The sequence below is a fragment of the Dendrobates tinctorius genome, unplaced genomic scaffold, assembly GCF_039654945.1.
Source record: "Dendrobates tinctorius isolate UK_male_01 unplaced genomic scaffold, ASM3965494v1 ptg000029l, whole genome shotgun sequence".
In the NCBI taxonomy this organism is placed as follows: domain Eukaryota; kingdom Metazoa; phylum Chordata; class Amphibia; order Anura; family Dendrobatidae; genus Dendrobates; species Dendrobates tinctorius.
The window spans coordinates 33,797,457-33,816,089 of NW_027361697.1; the positions used below are offsets into that span (position 1 = coordinate 33,797,457).

General features: G+C 48.4%; 1 protein-coding gene across 1 annotated transcript in view; it reads right to left on the bottom strand.

Annotated features, from left to right (window-relative positions):
• Positions 1-18,633, bottom strand: part of LOC141085904 (dynamin-3-like) — a 234,736-nt gene that overhangs the window by 176,219 nt on the left and 39,884 nt on the right. The gene's annotated exons all lie outside the window — the stretch shown is intronic.

Sequence of the window (18,633 nt, forward strand, 5' to 3'; positions counted from 1 at the left end):
AAGGATCCGTGGCTGCTAAATATTTAAGTAAGCATCTCCTAATATCTAATGCCTGAAGTTTTTGCTCCTTAGGGTTGGTCGGATTAGGGAGGAAGGAAGGCAGAACTATCTCTTGTGTCCTGTGAAATTGTGATGCTACCTTGGGAAGGTATGCTGGATCTGGCCTTAGGATTACTCTATCCTGTATGAACTCTGTGTAAGGGGGCAATCTGGAAAGTGCCTGTATGTCGCTCACTCTACGTGCGGATGTTATCGCCACCAGAAAAGCTGCCTTAAGAGATATAATCTTTAATGAGGCCGAATCCAGAGGTTCAAATGGTCTGTCAAGGCCGTAAGGACTAAATTTAAGTCCCAAGGTACACATCTGTCTTTGTGTATGGGTCTCGATCTAGCCGCTGCTTTGATGAACCTTGCTACCCAATAGTTATTGGCAATATCACATGCAAACAAGGCCCCTAAGGCTGAAACTTGTACTTTTAATGTACTTGTGGAGAGACCCAATTCGAGACCCTTCTGGAGAAATTCCAGAATATGTTTCGTGGGAATTCCGTCTCTGGCGTCAAACTGAAAGGTGGACAGGAATCGCTTCCAGGTCCTAGCATAAATGTTAGTGGTAGTCCATTTCCTGCTTTTTAGGAGGGTATCAATTAACTTCTTGGAGAACCCTCTATCCTCTAACAGTGACCTTTCAAAGACCACGCCGTCAAATGGAGTCTCGCTACTTGTGGGTGGCTGACTGGCCCCTGGTAGATGAGATCCGGAAGGTTCGGCAGCACCCAGGGATCGCATACAGACATGGTCCTCAACCATGCAAACCAGGTCCTCCTGGGCCAAAAGGGGGCAATTAATATGACTCTTGCCCGATCTTCCCTGATCTTCCTTACTACTAGAGGTAGAAGATTTAATGGCGGGAAGGCGTATGCCAGAGAAAAGTTCCATCTTATCAGGAGGGCGTCCACTGCTAGTGGATTTTCCCTGGGATTCAGAGAGCAGAACGATTTTTCCCCATCCACCCCATCTGCGGACAATCTGGTGGTAAATATCCCTGTTCAAAGCCCATTCTCCTTGCTTTAGAGCCTTGCGGCTTAGAAAGTCTGCCTTTACGTTGTCCTTTCCTCTGATGTGGAGCGCCGTCAAAGATAGAAAACTTCCCTCTGCTATTTGAAGGAGACGTTCTGTTGTCCGCATCAGGGCGTCGGAGCGGGTTCCACCTTGGTGGTTGATATATGCTACCGCTACCTGGTTGTCCGAGAGTATCCTCACGTGATGGCCCTGTAGGTACATAATGAGTTCTTTGACTGCCTGCTCTATCGCCAATAGCTCTCTTTGGTTGGATGAGATCTCCGTATCCGAATCCCACTGTCCCTGTACCACTATGTCCCCCATATGGGCCCCCCAACCGAAGGGACTAGCGTCTGTGGTTATAACACGGGTTATCTGCGTTATCCAGGGAACCCCTGAGGCTAGGTTCTCATCATCGAGCCACCATCTAAGCGATGTGACAGTCGAGGGGCTTAGCAACAGTTGACCTTGTAAGGAGTGTCTTAAGGCCCTGCTATTAAATAGGACATCCTTCTGAAGGGCTCTAGTATGGAATTGTGCCCACCTAACTGCTGGGATGCATGAGGTTAGAGATCCCAACAGGGACATGGCCTGTCTGAGGGTCATAGAAGGATTATCAACCGCCTGAAGAACCTGCTGCTGTATCTTTTGCATTTTATCCAATGGCAACAGACACTGCTGAGTTTCTGAATTTAATAGTAAGCCTAGAAACTTTTGTATTTTTGAGGGCTGGAGTCGGGATTTCTCGTAGTTTAATATCCATCCGAGGTTTTCTAACCTGGACTTAGCTCTTTCTATCTGGGATGTACAATGGCCCACCGATTTTCCCACAATTAAAAAATCATCCAAATATGGAACAATCAGGATGTCCACTTCCCGTAAATGCGCCATCACTTAGGCCACTATCTTTGTAAATAACCGGGGCGCTGCTGAGAGACCAAAGGGAAGGGCTCTATATTGATAATGACGGACTGTGCCGTCTATTGAAACCGCCACCCTCAGGAACTGCTGGATGTCTGCATGGATAGGTACATGATAGTACGCATCTTTCAAATCTATGACTGCCATAAAACACCCTTTAAACAATATTTTTATTGTCGTATTGATGGACTCCATCTTAAAAGTACGGTTCACCAAAAACTTATTAAGGAAACGTAAGTTAATGATCGTTCTAAATGTCTTATCAGGTTTTTGGATCAGGAATAAGGGAGAGTAGAACCCTCTTCCTCTCTCAGCTTCTGGAACCTCTATCAGGACGTTTTTCTGGCATAGGCTCAAGACCTCCGCTTCTAAAGCTGCTTGTTCGAGGGGTGAAGATCTTAAAGGAGTGGATTTAAAGGTATCCCGCGGGACCTGGGTAAACTCCAATCTAAGCCCGGTGGATATTACATTGCGCACCCAGTCACTATTTGTAATCTGTGACCATGCCAGAAGGAAGGATGATAGTCTACCTCCCACGGGAATTGCTAGTCATTGATTTTGTCTCTTTTGATCTCTAGACGAGCGTCTAAACATGTAGCCCGTACCTCCTCTCCTTCTATCTTCCCATCTGGGACGGTCTCTAGTAGGCGAAGAATTGCGCCTTCTCCCCTGACCGAATCTCCTTCTACCAAATGGGCGTCGGTAGGATGTAGGCCAGAGATTTGGGAATTTTTTCTTGTCGTCCCCAGCCTTCTCAAGCAGTTCGTCCAGGACTGCGCCGAACAAATATTCCCCCTCACACGGAATAGTACAAAGCTTCGCCCTGGTCTGAATGTCTCCCTGCCAGCACTTTAGCCACAGGGCTCTACGAGCCGCATTAGAGAGACCTGCTGCTCTGGCTGCCATTCTTACTGTATCCGCCGAGGCATCTGCTAGGAAGGCTGCTCCCTCTTGGATTGTTGGTAGGGCCCCAAGAATTGTTTGTCTTGACGTACCCTGTTTTAATTGTGACTCCAACTGGTCCAACCAGACCATCATGGACCTGGCTGTGCATGTTGACGCCACTGCTGGTCTTAAGGAACCGGCTGCCATCTCCCAAGTATTCTTAAGGAAGGTGTCTGCCTTCCTGTCTAGGGGATCTTTAAGGGATCCCATGTCCTCAAAGGGCAGTGAGGACCTTTTCGATGCCTTTGCAATGGCCGCATCTAATTTGGGGGCCTTGTCCCAAGTATTTACTGCCGGATCGTCGAAGGGATATCTGCGTTTGAGGGCTGGTGGTAGCGACCCTCTTTTATCCGGTTTTTTCCACTCTCTGTGGATTAGATCCTGGATCTTCTGATTTAACGGGAAGACTCTACGCTTCCTCTGCTCCAGGCCCCTGAACATGACATCCTGCATGGATAATTGGGGCTTAGGCTCCTCTACTTCCATTGTCCCTCTGACTGCTTTGACCAGCTTGTCTACCCGGTCAAGAGGCAGACAAAACCGCCCAGAGTCCTCTTCTCCTGAGGAGGACGAGGGAGATGAAGCCTGGGAGTCTCTACTTCTCCTCCATTCTGCCGAGGAATCGGACTCCACCGGGACCCCGCCCTTTATAGTTTCCAGCTGGGACAGTGACTTTAGGGTTTCCTTCATTTCTGCCCTAACAATGTCTCTCAAACTCGCTGCTACCGCGGGCGACTCTTCCTCCACTGTCTGCTGAATACAGGGGGGTGCACAATTTTTTGGGGCATGAGTCCGGTAATGGGCATGCACAGAGTGCGCATTCCCTGTGTTTAGTTTTACTTGAAGCCTTCTTCCCCTAGAATAAAGCACAGAAGGGGGGGCCCCGTCACTGAGTGAACTTTCACGAAGATCACTTACCAGTGCCACAATCAAGTACCGGAGGATGAGGGGGATTCTTCTCAGACGATGCTCCTGTCTGCTTAGAGAAGCTTTTATGGCTGGACTGGTCACTTCGTCCCGCACGTTTGCTGTCACGTGACTCTTTCTTTTTCTGCTTGACCTGCCGAAGGTCATCCAGGGGCGGCAGAGATGTTTGTCGCTGCTGCCATCGTTGCTGCTGCTGCTCGCTCTCCATTACTGCTCGCAATAATGTGGCCAAGGCAAGGCACCCTGCCAGGGTCCTGCCTATATACCCCTCCTCCGGACAGCAGTATGCGTGCCGCGCCCCTCCCCCCCTAATAGGGCTCCCTTCCCCAGCTGACGCCGCACCCGGCCGGAGAGCCGACGCTCATCGGCGTTTGCGATGGGCGCCGCCATCTTGTTTTCCTCGCGCCTGCGCAGTGGCGCCGCCGACCCGGAAGCACCTCCTCCGGCCGCCCCCTGACGTCACCGCGACCCCGCCTGACCGGAAGTCGCGCGGGACGCCCGGGAGCTTCGGGATACCGCACTCCCCGGTCGCAGCCCCCCCCGCAGCGCGCCAGCCTCCGCACTAGCGCCGCCGGATCCGGGGGCCCCCGGGGGGAACATACTCACCGGCGGCGGCCTTTATCCTGGAGTCGGACATCCTCCGGAAGCCGCTCCCTGCTGACTACGCCACCGCCGTGCTACCCATCCTGGGCCACCGTGGCGTCTTCCAGGGATCCGCACCAGGCCGAGGTAGGAGACCCCCCCGCTACCTGTATCGGCCGGCCGGCCTGCGATCCTGGTCTTCTGTAGGATCCCGTCCCTTCAGGAACAGGAAACCAACTGATGCGTGGGAGAGGTGCCGCCCTTTCGTATCTGTAGGTTTCCTGTTCCTAAAGGGCGGATCCCCTCTCTCGTGGTGCTGTCATGGGAGTCCGAATAAAATAGACTGTAGCACAGTACTGAAGGAATAAGCAAACTCAAAGTCACAAACAAGCGAAGAGGCGAGAGCCGGTCAGGACCAGATAAGCCAAAGACAAAAGATAGAAGCAGTTCCGAATATAAGCCAAGTCGAAAACCAAGCCATCAACACACTTACAGGGAAACACTGAGTCAGGACAGTCATAGGGAGTAAACAGACATGGGAAAAGTCAGGGATCACAGCAGGACAAATCAGGATATACCAGAGTCAGATACACAAGCCATAGGCAGAACTATAGCTGACACCGCCTGCAGGATGCAGCAGATCTAAATAGCAAACCTGAAACCAGACTGAGGCTGAGAAAAGTTAACCCCTGACATGATCAGACTGGGACAAGGGAAGACAGGACTCAAAATCTGGTCTAGATCATGACAACCACACAGTATATGAACATACCCTTAATAGGACACTATCGCCTATATTTCCATTTATTTTTTATGGTCTCCTGATCTGTGATAGCTTTCCAAATATTGACATCCCAGGACAACACCAGTTAATGCTCATTGACCTGTTCGGCTAGGAAGTGAGGAAGATCTATGAATTACTCCAGTTATTTGACTGTTGGGCATTCCATAAATTGAAAGGGATTGTACGCTTGAGACAATTCCTTTTTAGGTTAGAAAGGTGATGATTAGTTAAGCGTTAGGTGTCCTACTGTTCGGATATTCATTGAGGAGCTGTGTTCTGTAGAGACCCATGAAAGCAAGAGCTCAGGTTCCCAGATGAGCTACCACTAGAGAATACAATCCCTACATGGTGCTCATTGAAGTCACTGACATTTTTGGTTCTCTGGAGCTAGAGCCTTATTACTGTAAGGCTGCGTTTACATGTAGCTTTTTTTTGCGTTTTCGCAGCATTTTTAAACATGCGATTTTGCTGCGAAAACACAAAAAAAGCATCCCATGCAATCCTATGGTATTCCGCACATGCTGTGCTAATGCTGCATATTTTTCCGCGGCGGAATTGCATCGCGGAAAAATACATGCTCATTCTTTGTGCGGAATCGCGGGAAAATCCGCACACATAGGATTGCATTGTTCCGTTTACTTTGCATGTGGCTGTGCCCACCATGCAAAAAGTAAGGGGAACATTTGCGGATGGTATCCACGGTCTGGAGGAGAGGAGACTGTCCTCCAGGCTCTGGGTACCATATCCCTGTTAAAAAAAAAAAAAAAAAAAAAAAAGAATTAAAACAAAAAAATCATGTTATTCTCACCTTCCGGCGGTCCTCGCAGCGTCAGCAGGCCTCAGCGATGCTCCCGGCAAGTCCCGTTCCCAGCGAGACCGCGATGTCAAAGGTAATTGTCGCAAGGCATCGCTGGGAACGGGACTTGCCGGGAGCATCGCGATGATCGGGAACGTTGCGTGGGACGCCGGAAGGTGAGAAAAACACGATTTTTTATTTTTTTTAGTATTTTAAACTTTATATCTTTTTACTACTTATGCCGCATAGGCAGCCTCAAAAGTAAAAAGTTGGTCACACTCGTTAAACACTATGTTTGACGAGTGTGACAAACCTGTCAATCAGTTTTCCAAGCGACGCTACAGGTCGCTTGGAAACGCTAGTATTCTGCAAACTAATTACGCTTGCAAATCGCTAGTTTTTCCGCGGGAATTTAAAATGCGAATTTCTTGCGGAATGGAATTCCACACGTGTGCACATAGCCTAACTCTGAATATACTATTAGCACATTTGAATCTTTGAAGATGGGGTTTGTAAACCGGACAATCCCTTCAATAGCCATAACCTTTCCCAAAGTTTAATGAAAGATGCACAAAACTAAGAAGCACTGATTTTCAGAGTTATACAGTTTGTATTATTACTAGTGATGAGCGAACATGCCCTTGGTTAAGGCGTAATCCGAGCATGTGCTAATCGAGTGTCTTCTGCGTCCTCGAAAAATATGTTTGAGTCTCTGCAGCTGGATGTATCGGGGATGTTCCACAGCAACAACACGTGCAGGGGTTGTCTAACAAACAGACAATCCATGCATGTGTTGCAGCTAACAGCCGCGAGACATGCAGGTGCGGGACCTCTAACATATTTTCCGAGCACGCGGAAGACAATAGATTAGCATCCGAGCATGGTCGGATAACACCTTATCAAAGCAAGTTCGCTCATCATTATTACCAAAACTGTTACTCAATGTGCACATTTCATATTTTCCAGGACAAAGACCTGGTCGGAAAGTACGAAATTTATCAAAACTGCTGCTGCCCCCTGCTGTTTATTCTAGAGAACTGAAGCTCTAGATATGCTTATATGTATTATAAGGTTATGTGCACATAGTTTTTTTAAAGACCCTTTTGGAGGGTTTCTACTCCAAACCCATCTGAAAAATAGCTCAAAAATCACCTGAAAGACTCTTCCTATTCATTTCTATTGTAATATCACTTTGCTGGTGTTCATAAGTTCAGTCTTCGGAGTGTTTTTCCAGGACGTCCCTCTGACAGCACCATGGAGGATGTCCTCCTCCTCCTTACAGGGACAGGAAAAGCACACGAGAGGTTAAAAGGTTCCATCCCACCCCGTCTCCCTCAGTGTTTTTCCTGTCCCTGCATGGAGGGACACGCGAGAGGAAGCGCTTACCGGCTCAGGCGGCCAGTCCAATCCTTCCCCCTGTGAAGACGCCCAGGGCCGAAACTCTCCTGTGGGGAGTCCCTCTGCCCCAAAGGCCAGGAGGAGGACGTCGCTCCTGGAGGGAGCCGCTCCTCCCAGCAGGAGGCTCTCGGCTCCAAGCGTGGCCGCCTTGGTGGCGAAGGCCGGTCCCCCGCAGGCAGCTGGTCGGGCGGGCGCTGGCATCAGGAAGAGGCAGGGCTGGCGTCCGGGTAGGAGGAAGTGGCCAGAGCGATTCCCGGTCTATCGCGGGAGGATGCGCGTCACTTCCGGTGACATCACGCGCCGGGTTTGAATCTCGGCGCGCGCTCCAGGAGCCCGGCGTCTCTCTGGAAGCGCGACAGGATGGATACCGAACAGACGAATGAAGCGGTAAGTGCGCTTGGCGCAAATCACCCTCCCCATACCATCCTCTGCAGCCCAGGGCAGTGGCCTGACTACCCTATCCTCAAACACAGAATAAGGGAACCCCAGCAGCCCCCCCCGACAGTGGCCAAAGACCCGACCAAGTCCACATCTAAGTCTGTCAGATGCCCAGCATGCAGGGTAAAGCTGCCAGACACCTATGCCAAAACCCTCTGCGGGCCCTGCACGTCAAGGGTGATAGGAGATGAGCAGCCGTCCCTCCTATCCGAGATGAGATCTCTGATACGGGAGGAAGTCCAGGCCTCCAGAGTCAGCCTTGCACAGCGGCGGTCGCCCAGTCCAGGACCAAGCCGAAATCGTCCAAGGTGGGAGGCTGAGTTATCTGAACCAAGCTACGAGGAGGGGTCAGACTTCCGGGACTCGGATCCAGAGGAGGAAGGAGAGATCCCGGCAGACAAGCATGATCAGGACAGGAAATACCTGTTCAGACTAGAGGACATGGACGAATTGGTCCAGGTGGTGAGGGACACCATGCAGATGGAGGAAGTTCCTAAACCACAATCTAGACAGGACCTGATGTTTGGAGGACTCGTGTCTCGAACACAGATAGTGTTCCCCGTAAGTGAGTACATCAAGACAATGGTCAACGAAGAGTGGAAGGAGGCAGAAAGACGACTGGTGCTATCCCGGGACTTTAAAGGTCGACTGCCGTTTGATCCCGAGGAAACACGATCATGGGAGCAAGTCCCGAAGATCGACGTTCCCATAGCCAAGGTCACCAAAAAGACCGCCATCCCGTTCGAGGATTCATCAAGTCTCCGGGACCCGATGGACAGGAAGGCGGACGTTCTATTAAAAAGAACTTGGGAGACCTCGGCGGCCCTTATCAGGGCTAATATAGCAGCCACCTCGGTGGCCAGATCTATGTTTTGTGGATGGGGAAATTGGAGGAACACCTGACCAATAAGACTCCTAGGTCCGAGATCCTAGCTTCCCTTCCCCTCATGAAGTCGGCCACAGCGTTCCTATCAGATACGTCGGCCGAATCAGTAGGATTTGCAGCCAGAAACAGCTCCCTTTCTAATACGGCACGAAGAGCAGTCTGGCTTAAATCTTGGTCAGGAGATAATGCTTCTAAAGCGAAGCTCTGCTCCCTTCCCTTCTCAGGTTTAAGAGTATTCGGACCAGCCCTGGATAATATCTTAGAGCTGGTGTCCGACAAAAATAAAGGGTTCCCAGAAGAAAAACCTAAGCGACCCCAGCCCTTTCGGAGAGGCCCCTTCTATTGGAGACAGACCGAATCTAGAGACCAGGTCAGGTCCAATAGAGGCTCATACAGAAGCCCCCAGGGCCAAGGTGGGAGAAGCAAAGGCTCCCTTTTTCCGTCAACCTCCAAGTCTAGGAGGCAATGACGCCATAGGTATTGGGCGAAGACTTCACCACTTCGCAACAAATTGGTCCCGAGTTACCCAGAATCAGTGGGTCCTCAGAACCATCACGGGGGGCTACAGTATAGAGCTCTATTCACCATACCCAGACAGATATATTACCCCCACCGTACTCCCGGTGGACTCAGCAATGTGGGCAGACATACAGGACATGATCAGGTCAGAGGTTATAGTACCAGTTCCTCTGACAGAAAGGAGAAGGGGACACTATTCCTCCCTGTTCTCCATTGCAAAGCCATCCGGCGAGGCCCGGACTATTATAAATTTAAAGCCTCTAAATACCTGGGTCAGGTACAAGAGGTTCCGGATGGAATCCATTCGATCCACAATACAGTTAATAGACAGGGACGCTGTCATGTGCACCCTCAACCTGAAGAGTGCGTACTATCAGGTCCCTGTCCATCCCTCATCCCAGAATCTACTAAGATTCGCAGTCAAATTACCAACCCGGACCTGCCACTTCCAGTTCCAATGCCTTCCATCCGGGCTGGCTTCGGCCCCCCGAATCTTCACAAAACTGGTAGTGGAGGTAGTGGCCTTCCTGAGAAGTCAGGGTATCGTCATTATCCCGTACTTAGACGACTTCCTCCTGGTGGCAGTATTCGAAGAAGCGCTCATTCGAGACAGGGACCGAGCAACAACTCTAATGGAGTTCCTCGACTGGGTCATCAACTGGCAAAAATCAGACATCATACCAGAGTGTAGGAAGGTCTTCCTTGGAGTTCTCTTAGACTCACAAGACAGGATATCCCTGCTACCAAAGCGCAGGCAGAAGACCATTCAGGACAGAGCCAGGGACCTCTTAAAGCATCGCTCCTCCATAAGAGAGGCAATGGAGGTTCTGGGCTTAATGACCGCCTGCATTCCGTGTGTCAGATGCGCCCAGTCCCACTCGAGACCGCTACAAAAGCAGATCCTCGCAGTATGGGACAGAAGTCAGGCTTCGCTCGACAGACCCATAAGGCTGTCAGGACTAGTGAGGGAGTCACTACGGTGGTGGACACGGGCCAGAAGTCTCCAGGTGGGCGTATTATGGGCAACCTCTCCATACGTGGTACTCTCCACAGACGCCAGAACGTGGGGATGGGGAGCCGACGTAAAAGGGAAGATTTTCCAGGGGAGATGGCCGGCAGAATTCGGAAACAGATCCTCCAACTACAGGGAGCTCTACGCGGTCTGGGAAGCTCTGCAGCGGAACCGATCGATCCTAAAGAATCGACACGTCCGGGTACTATCCGACAACCTAACAGCAGTGTCATTCCTGAAGCACCAAGGAGGGCCCAGGCACCAACCGCTCCAGGCACTAGCAGAAAGAATATTCTCCTGGGCAGAAAGAACAGTCCTCTCAGTAACAGCAGTCCACCTAGAGGGTTCCCAGAATGCGGTAGCAGATTACCTAAGCAGACAACAGGTCTACCGGACAGAGTGGGAGCTGAACGAATAAATTTTTCATCAACTGTCAACGTTGGGGGAACCCCAGTATAGACCTGTTCGCAGATCGAAGAAACTCAAAGGTCTCCAGATTTTATTTCCTGAACCCGGCAGACCACCCGGAAGGTGTAGACGCCCTGAGCCAGACCTGGGAAGATCCCCTCTCTTACGCATTCCCACCACTAGCGCTCATACCGGCAGTGTTAAGGAAGATCCGCGAGGACCGCGTAAAAGTAATAGTGGTGGTTCCAAATAGGCCAAGGAGAAGCTGGTTTCCCCTACTGGGAGCTATGGCAGTGGGAAGTCCGGTCGAACTACCTCTGAGGAAAGACCTCATCCACCAGGGCCCGATCTGCCACCCGAGTCCAGCAAGGCTTCACCTCTCGGCTTGGATCCTGAAAGGAACATCTTAAAGGCAAAGGGCTTATCAGGTCAGGTCATATCTACCCTACAGGCCAGCAGGAAGTCGGTTACGTCCGCAATATACCGGAAAATTTGGAAGAGATTTTGTCTGGACGGTGGCAGGTCTGACCTTGTGGCGGGTACCCCTGACCTCCCCCTAGTATCTTAAACTTCCTACAGTCAGGGTTTAATAAAGGTCTTAAGCCCAGTACCTTAAAAGTCCAGATTTCGGCCTTAAGCTCCTACTTTGATTACCCATTAGCTTCTCATCCCTGGTAGTAAGATTCGTAAAGGCCACGCAGCGTCTTCGCCCCACGATTAGACAGCTCACCCGCCTTGGGACCTTGGCCTGGTACTCAGGTTCCTATGTAGGGATCCCTATGCCCCCAGTGAGGAAATGACCATCTCAACTCTCACTTGCAGAGCGGCCTTCCTAGTAGCCATTACCACGGCCAAGAGAACAGGGGAGATCCAGGCCCGGTCCACCAGAGACCCATATCTCTAGATCAGAGAAGACCGTATAATCTTGAGATTAGACCCGGCATTTATCCCAAAAGTGGCCTCTTGTCAAAACATAAACCAGGAGATAGTGTTACCATCCTTCTGTGACAATCCCCTGTTATGATTGAGTCACCGTAGGAGGAAAAAACAGAAATGCTAACTAAGTCCAGAAAACCAGAGAGGTTGGCAGCTATCGGATTGCAGACCCCTGAACCTATCAACACAACTAGCAGTAGCCGTGGGGGGTTCCTACGATGCCCTAGACCCCTCGATCACAGCCGGAGAAATAAATAGGCCTAAAGAAAGAAAGGGGAAATCTAAACTGCCCCAGAGCAGACCCCAAAGCAATAGGCAGCCCCCAACATATAATGACGGTGAAGCAAGATGAAAATACTAAGACAGACAGAAAGATAGACTGAGCAAAGACGGGGCCCAAACTAACCAGATAGAAAAGGACAGGAAGGCTGCTGTCTGCAATCCGTGAAAAACCCTATGAAAATAAGAGCCAACAGACTGACAGTAAAAAAGGCCCTGAAGATGCTAGGCTTCAAAAAAAGCTATGTCAGTACTCAGGAATATTCTGAAGACAGAGCTACAGGCAAAAGGAGATTCAGCTCACCCCAGCAGGGAATGGCAGAATACAGAAAAGCAAGGCAAACAAAAACAAAAATGCTAACAGGCAAAACAGAAAACTTAGCTTTAGAGGAGCAGGAATCAGACTGGTGTCCTAGAAGTCCACAGAGAAATCACCCGCAGGGCAGAAGGGCGTCGGCAGCCTTATATCCAGTCTGTGACTCCACTCAGCCAGTCATCCTCATTAGGCTCAGGTGCCTGATAATCAGGCTCATCAACCAATACAGGGTCTGGAGGTGCCACCCCAGGAACAACTGGTTCAACAAGCCTCTTCAACAAGGACTTATGGAACACATTATGGATTTTAAATGTGACAGGAAGAGCCAAACGAAAAGAGATCGGATTAATAATCTCCAAAATCTTGTAAGGTCCAATAAATCTAGGCTTAAACTTAGGAGAAGCCACCTTCATAGCAATGTTTTTTGATGATAACCACACCATATCACCAATCTTAAACTGGGGACCAATGGTCTTATGTCGATTGGAAAACCGCTGGGCCTTTTCCTGGGAGAGAGATAACTTATCCACCACTTGGTCCCAGATATGGTGCATTCTCTCCACCACAGTGTCAACACCTGGGCAGGCAGAAGGCTCCACCTGCCCTGAAGAAAATCGAGGATGAAACCCAAAGTTACAATAAAAAGGTGACATCAAAGTGGCAGAACTAGCTCTATTATTTAAATCAAATTCGGCCAAGGGCAAAAATGAAACCCAATCATCCTGATCAGCGGAAATAAAACATCTCAAATACGACTCCAAGGTCTGGTTTGTTCTCTCTGTCTGCCCATTGGTCTGAGGGTGAAAAGCAGAGGAGAAGGACAACTGAATTCCCAGCTTGGAACAGAAAGTCCTCCAAAATCTAGACACAAACTGAACTCCTCTGTCAGATACAATGTTCTCAGAAATCCCGTGTAAGCGAACCACCTGTTGCAAAAACAGGGCCACCAACTCAGAGGAAGATGGCAACTTAGGGAGTGGTACAAGATGAACCATCTTAGAGAACCTATCACAAATCACCCAAATAACAATCATTCTTTGAGAGACCGGCATATCAGAGATGAAATCCATTGAAATATGGGTCCATGGCCTCCTGGGGACCGGCAAAGGCATCAACAACCCACTAGAGCGAGAACAAGATTTAGACCGGGAGCAAGTCCCACAGGACTGCACAAAATTCCTGACATAATGAGACAAGGTGGGCCACCAAAAAGAGCGACTCACAAGATCTCTAGTACCAAAAATACCTGGATGACCAGCCAATGCAGAGCAATGAACTTCAGACATCACTCTCTTCTTCCACTGGTCAGGAACATACAACTTTCCACTGGGACAATGCTCAGGTTTGTCCTCCTGGAACTCTTGCAGAGCAAGTCCCAAATCGGGCGAGATGGCAGAAAGAACTACCCCTTCGCCTAAGATGGTAGCAGGCTTGGTCACCACAGAAGAATCAGCAAAGAAACTCCTAGAGAGGGCGTCTGCCTTGACATTCTTAGTTCCAGGAAGAAAAGAGACCACAAAATCAAAACATGTAAAAAACAAGGCCCACCTAGCCTGTCTATGGTTCAAGCGTTTAGCCGACTCTAGGTAAATCAAATTCTTGTGGCCAGTGAGGACCACAACTTGATGTTTAGCTCCCTCCAACCAATGTCTCCACTCCTCAAATGCCCATTTCATGGCCAACAGTTCCCGATTCCCCACATCATAGTTACGTTCAGATGGAGAGAACTTTCGGGAAAAGAAAGCACAGGGATTCATTTTAGATGTTACAGGATCCTTTTGGGACAAAACAGCTTTTGCACCAATCTCAGAAGCATCCACCTCTACCTGGAACGGGAGTGAGACATCAGGTTGCCGCAAAACCGGGGCGGAGGTAAATCTTCGCTTCAGCTCCTGAAAGGAAGCAACAGCCTCAGGAGACCAATTCAACACATCAGCACCCTTCTTAGTCAGATCAGTCAATGGCTTGGCAATACTAGAAAATTTTGCTATAAATTTCCGATAAAAATTAGCAAAACCCAAAAACTTCTGGAGGGCCTTCAAAGAAGTGGGCTGAACCCAATCATAAATGGCCTGTACCTTGGCCGGGTCCATTTCAATAGTTGACGGAGACAAAATCCCAAAAATGAAATCCTCTGTACTCCAAAAAGGCATTTCGATCCTTTGACATACAGGGAATTCTCCCTCAAGATCCGGAACACAGTCCGAATATGTTCCACATGAGAATCCCAATCCTTGGAGAAGATCAAAATATCATCCAGATAGATAATCAAAAATTTATCGACAAAGTCTTGGAAAATATCGCTCATGAAGCACTGGAAGACAGAAAGGGCATTAGTGAGCCCAAAAGGCATCACCAGGTACTCAAAATGTCCCTCCGGAGTATTAAACGCCGTCTTCCATTCATCCCCCTGCTTAATGCGGATAAGATTATACGCCCCCCTGAGGTCAAGCTTGGTAAACCAGCAAGCACCTCTAATTCTAGAGAATAGATCCGAAATCAGGGGTAACGGATACTGATATTTAATAGTAATTTTATTGAGGGCACGATAATCAATACAAGGCCTTAAAGAACCATCCTTTTTGGCCACAAAAAAAAAAAACGGCACCTATGGGTGAAGAGGATGGTCTAATATGACCCTTCTCCAACGCCTCCTTAATATAGGACCGCATAGCTTCGTGCTCGGGTACAGATAAATTGAAGAGCCGACCCTTGGGAAATTTACACCCCGGGCTTAGTTCAATTGCACAGTCATAACTCCTATGAGGAGGCAAGGACGCAGACTCATTCTCACTAAATACATCATAAAAGTCCGCCAAATAGTCAGGAACATCATGCGACTGAGGAGAGGTGGAAAAAAAACGGAGCCTCACTAAAGGCACACCGACAACCCCAACTCACCACAGACACAGATTTCCAATCCAAAACTGGATTATGAATTTGCAACCAGGGAAACCCCAGAACAACGGCATCATGCAGACCATGTAATACCAAAAATCTGCAATTTTCTTGATGGTCTGGGGCGATCCGCATGACCACCTGGGTCCAAAACTGAGGTTTATTTTTAGCCAAAGGAGTAGCATCAATCCCCCTCAAAGGGATAGGCGTCTGCAGAGGTGTCATCGGAAATCCACAACGTTTAGCAAAATCCAAGTGCATTAGGTTTAGCGCTGCTCCCGAATCCACAAAAGCCTTGGCGGAAAATGTGGACAGGGAGCAGATCAGAGTAATTGCCAGAAGAAACTTAGGTTGAACACCACCAACAGAAAACGTGTGTGCAAAGCGTTTCTCTCGTTTAGGACAAACAGAAATAATATGCGAGGCATCTCCACAGAAAAAACACAGCTTATTACGCCTTCTGAACTCCTGACGTTGCGCCTTAGACAAAACTATCACATTGCATAGGTTCAGACATCTGTTCAACCGGTGGCAACACCTCTTGTGCAATCCTGCGTTCACGTAAACGCCGATCAACCTGAATGGCTAATGACATAGAATCGTCCAGACCAGAGGGAACAGGAAATCCCACCATAGTATCTTTTACGGCTTCTGACAAACCCTTCCGAAAGAGAGCAGCCAAGGCATTATCATTCCAGGTAGTAAGGACCGCCCACTTTCGGAACTTTTGACAGTACAACTTTGCAGAATCTCAACCCTGGTTCAATGCCAACAGGGTCTTTTCAGCCTGATCAATAGCATTAGGTTCGTCATACAACAACCCCAAAGCTTGAAAGAATGCATTCACATTAGTCAGAATAGGATCATCTGGTTTCAAAGAAAACGCCCAATCCTGGGGATGGCCACGCAGCAAAGAGATGACAATTTTAACCTGCTGCGCGGAGCTCCCTGACGAGTTAGGCTTCAAGGCAAAAAATAATTTACAATTATTTTTGAAACTCAAAAATTTAGATCGATCCCCAAAAAATACATCAGGTGTAGGGATCTTTGGTTCAACAGCATGCGAACGAGCAAGGTAGGCGGAAATTCCCCACACTTCCGCAGCGAGCTGCTCCACACGATCAGACAATTGCTTTATCTCCATTGAGAGAAAAAAAATTCCCCCTACAGCCTCAGAGATATAGAGGAAAGAATATACACACTTTTTTTTTTTTTTAAAGCACAATTCTTTCCTGCTATTGAGTACCCTAGGATCTGCGGTATGGCGGGTGATTCTGTTATGACTGAGTCACCGTAGGAGGAAAAAACAGAAATGCTAGCTAAGTCCAGAAAACCAGAGAGGTTGGCAGCTATCGGATTGCAGACCCCTGAACCTATCAACACAACTAGCAGTAGCCGTGGGGGGTTCCTACGATGCCCTAGACCCCTCGATCACAGCCGGAGAATTAAATAGGCCTAAAGAAAGAAAGGGGAAATCTAAACTGCCCCAGAGCAGACCCCAAAGCAATAGGCAGCCCCCAACATATAATGACGGTGAAGCAAGATGAAAATACTAACACAGACAGAAAGATAGACTGAGCAAAGACGGGGCCCAAACTAACCAGATAGAAAAGGACAGGAAGGCTGCTGTCTGCAATCCGTGAAAAACCCTATGAAAATAAGAGCCAACAGACTGACAGTAAAAAAGGCCCTGAAGACGCTAGGCTTCAAAAAAGCTATGTCAGTACTCAGGAATATTCTGAAGACAGAGCTACAGGCAAAAGGAGATTCAGCTCACCCCAGCAGGGAATGGCAGAATACAGAAAAGCAAGGCAAACAAAAACAAAACAAAAATGTTAACAGGCAAAACAGAAAACTTAGCTTTAGAGGAGCAGGAATCAGACTGGTGTCCTAGAAGTCCACAGAGAAATCACCCGCAGGGCAGAAGGGCGTCGGCAGCCTTATATCCAGTCCGTGACTCCACTCAGCCAGTCATCCTCATTAGGCTCAGGTGCCTGATAATCAGGCTCATTACCTTCCTTTACCAGAATAGGGAGTTCACCAGACCTCAGTGACGAAGGGGAAAATGAACTCACAACAATCCCCGTAATCAGAAAGAGCAGCGTCTTCACTCACTGGACGTGAGACGCGCGGTTATTAACTATTTAGAAGCCACAAATAGTTGGCGGATTGACCCAAATCTTTTCGTCCTCTTTTGGGGTAAAAATAAGGGGAAAAAAATGCCTCTAAGGCAACCATCGCCAGATGGATTACTTCAGTAATCTCAGACGCTTACCAGGCGGAGGGCGCGAACCCGCCGGATAGATTAAGGGCCCACTCTACAAGGGCAGTATCGGCCTCATGGGCCGAACAGGCGGGCGCCTCAGTTGATCAGATCTGTACAGCAGCAACATGGGCCAGACTTAATACTTTCTGCAAGCACTACAAGCTTGATGTGCTGGCTAGTCAGCAGACCGCATTTGGGAGAAAGGTTCTCAAGGCGGTAATCCCACCCTAGGGGAGGTGCTTTGGTACTCTCCATGGTGCTGTCAGGGGGACGTCCTGGAAAATAGGTATTAGACCTACCGGTAATGATGTTTCCAGGAGTCCATCCTGACAGCACGGGTAGTTCCCTCCCGGTTATGTTAGGCTTTGTTATGTTACATCATATGCTGTAATATGATTGTATCATTAAAATTTTACGTGCATTATCCACACCGTGGTACTTGGTAAATCACTGAGGGAGACGGGGTGGGACGGAACTTTTTAACCTCTCGTGTGCTTTTCCTGTCCCTGTAAGGAGGAGGAGGAGGACGTCCTCCATAGTGCTGTCAGTATGGACTCCTGGAAACATCATTACCGGTAGGTCTAATACCTATTTTTTTCCGCTTACAGTTTTGAAAAATTCTTGTGGGAGATAAGAAAGTGCACGTCACTTTGACACTTCTATTGTTGGAATCTGCTCCAAACTAGGCACTGTCCATTAAAAAGTCTAAAAAAACCCAAAAAAAGCAAACTCTTTCAAACCGCTTTGAGAAAAGGAAAAAAAACACTAAAAAGCATGAGCATCTTCTACTAGAAAACTTGTTGTTTTTGACTGCCTCGAAAAAACTCTGTATGCACTTATCTTCTGGGCTTAAAAAACTATTTTTGCATTCTGCAGAGGAAGCAAAATACATTTTTTTTTTTTTTGCAGAATTGTATGTATTTCCCAGTTCCCAGCATGATTTAGCTGCTTGTATTGTAAGATATCACTCTAAAGAAAAAAAAAACGAACTGAAATGTCATAAAAAAAATGATAGGACAAAAAATGAGAAATCTAAAATATAATTTTTTATTGAGACAAAGAGCATTAAATTAACACACACACACACACACACCTGATGAAGTATTGAAACGAAACGTGCGTTGGAGCGGTGGAGACGCTTTCTTCAAACATAAGCCTCAGTAAGTGTGGCCATCTTGCTTTTTTGATGTTTTAAAATATGAATTCATGATTAACCATTTATTGGTAAGTGAGGAATGTGTACCCCTGATACTGTTATGT